Genomic DNA, 5642 nt, shown 5'->3' with positions numbered 1-5642 from the left:
ATCTGTTTTTGATCCTAAACATTTCTCATAGGCAATACCATGATGTATGTACACCCAATTCCCTCAGACACAAGAGCCAAAGGCAACATGGAGTAAGATAAAACGTTCAATTGAAAGTCAGGAGACTTGAGTTTTAGACCTGGCTCTACCCCTATCTAGTTGGTGACCTTGGTCCAGTTACTTAACACTTCAGTTTTTGGCTACTTCATTTTAAAAATGAAGACTTTTATTGGCATATAATTGGTCATAGTAGTCTCTTATAATCCTTTGTATTTCTGTGGTATGAGCTGTAGTCTCCTCTTTCATTTCTAATTTTATTTACTTGAGTCTTCTCTCTTTTTTTCTTGGTGAGTCTAGCTAAAGGCTTATCTATCTTGTTTATCTTTTCAAAACACCAACTCTTAGTTTCATTGATCTTTTCTATTGTATTTTTAGTCTATTTATTTATTTCTGCTGTGGTCTTTGTTATTTCCTTCTTTCTACTAACTTTGGGCTTAGTTTGTTTGTTCTTAGTTGTTCTTCTTTTTCTAGTTCCTTGAGATGTAAAGTTAAGTTACAGACTTCTATTTTGGCTAAACATATAATTTATCCTGGAGAATGTTCTGTGTGTACTTGAGAAAAATGTGTATTCTGTTGCTTTTGAATGGGATGTTCTATAAATGTCTGTTAAGTTCTTGTGATCTAACATGTATCTTAAGTCCAGTGTTCCTTTATTGATTTTCTGTCTGGATAATCTACCCATTGTTGAAAGTAGGGTATTAAATTCTCTTACATTATTGTATTGCTGTATATTCCCCCCTTCAGGTGTGTCAAATATTTGCTTTATATATTTGGGTGCTCCTATGTTGGGTGCAAATATATATATAAATGTTATAGCCTCTTGTTGGATTGATCCCTTTATCATTATATAATGACCTTCTTTGTCTCTTATTATACTCTTTGTTCTAAAGTCTATTTTGTCTGATATAAGTATAGCTACCTTAGCTTTCTTTTGGTTTCATTTGCGTGGAATGTCTTTTCCCATTTCTTTACTTTGAGTCGGTGTGTGTCCTTAAAGCTGAAGTGGTCCTTTTGTAGACAGCATATAGTTGAGTCTTGTTTTTTTATCCATTTGGTCATTCTGTGTCTTTTGATTGGAGAATTTAGTACCTTTACACTTAAAGTAATTATTGATAACGTATGGACTTACTATTGCCGTTTTGTTAATTATTTTCTGGCTGTTTTGTAATTCTTTTGTTCTCTTTCTTCTTCTATTGGACAACATAGTATAAATTTCTGGAAACATAACTTACAAACATGAAGAAATAGAAAATCTGAACAGACAAATTACTAGTAAGGAGAATGAATCAGTAATCAAAAATCTCTCAACAAACAAAAGTTCAGGACCACATGGCTTCACTGGTTAATTCTACCAAACATTTAAAGAGGAATTAATACTGGTCCTTCTCAAACTATTCCAAAACAACGGAAGAGAAGGGAATACTCCCAAACTTATTTTATGGAGGCAGCATTACTGTGGCACCAAAACCAGACAAGGACACTACAAGAGAAAAAAAGATTATACTCCAGTATCCCTGATGAATATAATACAAAAATTCTAACAAAATACTAGCAAACTGAATTCAACAATTCATTACAAAGAGTATACACTATGATCCAAGGGGACTTTTTGAGGGATGCAAGCATGGTTCAACACCTGCAAGTCAATCAATGTGATATATCACATCAAAAAAATGAAGGATAAAAATCATATGATCATCTCAATAGATGCAGAGAAAGCATTCGACAAAATTCAACATCCATTCATGATAACAACTCTCAACAAAATGGGCAAAGAAGGAACATACCTCAACATAATGAGGCCATATGTAACAAGTGCACAGCTAATATCATACTCAACAGTGAAAAGTTGAAAGCATTTCCTCTAAGATAAGGAATAAGACAAAGATACTCTCACCACTTTTATTCAACATAGTACTGGAAGTCCTAACCAGAGCAATTAGCAAGAAAAAGAAATAAAGGGCATCTAAATTGGAAAAGAAGCAGTAAAACTGTCTCTATTTACAGATTACATATTATATATAGAAAACCCTAAAGACTACAAAAAACTGTGAGAACTAATGAACAAATTCAGTAAAGTTGCAGGATACAAAATTAATATACAAAAATCAGTTGCATTTCTATACACTAATACAAACTATCAGAAAGACAAATTTTTTAAAAAATCTCATTTACAATTGCAGCAAAAATAATAAAACTCCTACGAATAAATTTGACCAAGGAGGTGAAAGATCTGTACACTAAAAACTATAAGAAACTGATGAAAGAACTTGAAGATGACACAAATAAATAGAAAGATACTATGTGCTCATGGACTGGAGGAATTGACATTGTTAAAATGTTTTACTACCTAAAGTGATCTACAGGTTCAATGCAATCCCTATCAAAAATTTCAATGGCATTTTTCACAAAAATAGAAAAAATAATCCTAGAATTCGTAAGGAATAACAAAAAACCCTAAATAGCCAAAGCAATCTTGAGAAAGAAGAACAAAGGTGAAAGCATCATGCTTCCTGATTTCAAACTATATTACAAATATATAGTAATCAAAACATTATAGTATTGGCATAAAAACAGACACATAAATCAATGGAATATAATAGAGAGCCCAGAAACAAACCCATGCCTATATGGTCAATTAATTTACAACAAAGGAGCCAAGAATATACAATGAGGAAATGATAGTCTCATCAATAAATGGTGTTGGGAAAACTGGACAGCTGTATTCAAAGAATGAAACTGGACCCCAATCTTACACTGTGCACAAAAATCTGGATTAAACTCAAACTGGATTAAAGATTAACCTCAAACTGGATTAAGATTTGAATGTAAGACTTCTAATCGTAAAGCTCACAGAAGAAAACATAGGTGGTAAGCTCCTTGACATCAGTCTTGGCAACGTTTTTATGGATTTAACACCAAAAGCAAAAGCAACAAAAGCAAGAATAAACAAACTAAAGAGCCTCTGCGCAACAAAATGAAAAAGCACCTACGAAATGGGGAAATTTGCAAATCACGTGTCTGATAGAGGTTTCATATCCAAAATATATAAAGAACATACACAGCTCAATAGCAAAAAAAAAAAAAACTAACCTGAGTAAAAATGGGCAGAGGAACTAAATAGACATTTTCCCAAAGAAGACATACAACTGGCCAACAGGTACATGAAAAGGTGCTCAACATCACTAATCACCAGGGAAATGCAAATCAACACAATGAGATATCACCTTACCCCCGTTAAATGGCTGTTACCAAAAAGACAAGAGATAACAAGTGCTGGTGAAGATGTGGAGAAAAACGAACCCCTGTGCACTGTTGGTATGAATGTCAGTTGGTGCAGCTGACATGGAAAACAGTGGAGATTCCTCAAAACATTGAAAATAGAACTTCCATAGGATCCAGCAATTCCACTTCTGGGTATATATCCCAAGGAAATGAAATCACTATTTTGAAAAGATGTATGCATCCCCATGTTTGTTGCAGCATTATTTATAATAGCCAAGACATGGAAACAACCTAAGCGTCCATCAACGGATGAATGGATAAGGAAAATGCAGTATACATATTATTCAGCCATAAAAAGGGAGGAAATCCTGCCATTTACAATAACATGGATGGACCTTGAGGGCATTATGCTAATGAAGTAGGTCAGGCAGAGAATGACAAATACTGTATGACTTCATTTACATGTGAAATCTATAAAAACCAAACTCACAGAAATACAGAACAGATTGGTGGTTGCCAGAGGCAGGGAATGGGGCAGGGAGCAGGGTGGTAAAAGTGGTCAAAAGGTACAAACTTCCAGTTATAAGATAAATAAGTCCTGGGGAAGTAATGCACAACACGGTGACTAGAGTTAACAATACTCTATCACACATTTGAAAGTTGCTAAGAAAGTGGACCTTTAAAGTTCTAATCACAAGAAAAAAAATTGCAACTATGTGAGGTGACTGATGTTAACTAAACCTATTGTGGTGATCATTTAGCAATACATACATGTATCAAATCATTATGTTTAGTACACCTTGGACGAATACAATGTTGTATGGCAGTTATATCTCAATAGAACTGAAAAAACTCATGAGAGATTTTTGGTAGATAATTTGTTCACTCCAAATTTATTAAGCACCTACCGGATGTGTATTTAAGCAACTACTAGATACACTCCAAGGTAGATTTTAGTTCTAAAATTTCTTGACGTTGGAAGGAACTACAAACTTTTTTCTATGTCTAACGTCACTCAAGTTGTAATCATTTGAGATCCTAAGTGATTTTATAGATCCCATGTTACTAAGAGGTTGAAAACTCATGCCTGGGCCGATTGGAGGATCTCTGCTGTTTTCTTATCTGTGTGATTCCCACATAGTTGTGGGATGGGGTATACTTTAGCTTTCCTGGTTGATGTAACTTCTCGTTCCGTGGCTTCCCAGTTGTGCACCTTTTGAGGGACACTATCTTACTGGAGTTAGGTCTTCTTACCATGACCCCTCTATTTCTCAGCCCTCTGTCTAGGACTCAGGGAGCCTATGTCCCAGGCCCGCAGTACCACACCTATTGGAAGGATACAATATTCTTCTATGCTTAACAAAGAGAGGCATTGTTTCAATTAAATATTTCCTACTAAACAAGGATTATAGTCTACGCTGTGGCTTCCCAAGGGGCGTTTTCCATGAAATTGGAAGGAACATTCTTTTAAAGAGACTGACAAAGGAATGCATCTCTTATTAACCATTGAGAGAACAACTTACTTCTTGAATATGGTTGTCATATTTATCTTGCCAAAGCACCAAATTTCTCATATCATTTTTCTATCTAAAAACTACCATCAGCCCCTATTGCCTATATAATTCAAGCTTGTTTACCTACCTTTTTTTTTTTTTTTTTTTAGGAAAACCTATTCTCTGGCCCTATCTTACCTCTTCATCATTATTTCCCATTGTTCCAGCTTGCACAGGTTTCCTTCTATTTCCAGATAAGCATATTTCTACCTCAGGAGGAGGAGGGAAGAGGGCACAAGGGCACAACTTAATTGACTACCTACTATGTGCTAGATATTTTCACATTTGTTATCTGGTCTTATAGGGCTCAGAAAGGCTATCTATACTGCCACACTCATAAGTGGGAAAGCTGGAGGTGTTACCAAGGGCTATTTGATGTCAAGCCCGTAATCATTTTGCTTTATCACCTGCCTCGAGCCCAGGGGTCCCACATCTTAGCAGGATGGCTCTGGGCATCATTCCTGGCAGATCACCCCAGTTCCTGCTCCTCTCTTCCTTCCAATTGCCTTTGTAAGCACCTAACTTTCTGTATTGAATTTCCTTCTGTTTAAATAGCTAGAGTGACTTCTGAATCCTGACTGAAACAACCCATTATGCGGTAATACGTTTACATACACATTAGTATCCAGTAATTTTGGAGCTTAATTTTCTTTAGCTCTGCCTCTTCATTTCACAGATAAGGAAACTGAAGCCCAGAGAGGTAAAGAGAATTGTCCAACATCACAAAGCTAGTTAATGACAAAGTTCAAACCGTATGTCTGCCCAGAAACAAGGGACCAAAATGGCAGATGAAATAAGTCTTTT

The sequence above is a fragment of the Lagenorhynchus albirostris genome, chromosome 3, assembly GCF_949774975.1.
Source record: "Lagenorhynchus albirostris chromosome 3, mLagAlb1.1, whole genome shotgun sequence".
NCBI lineage: Eukaryota > Metazoa > Chordata > Mammalia > Artiodactyla > Delphinidae > Lagenorhynchus > Lagenorhynchus albirostris.
Note: the sequence above shows the minus strand (reverse complement) of the source record.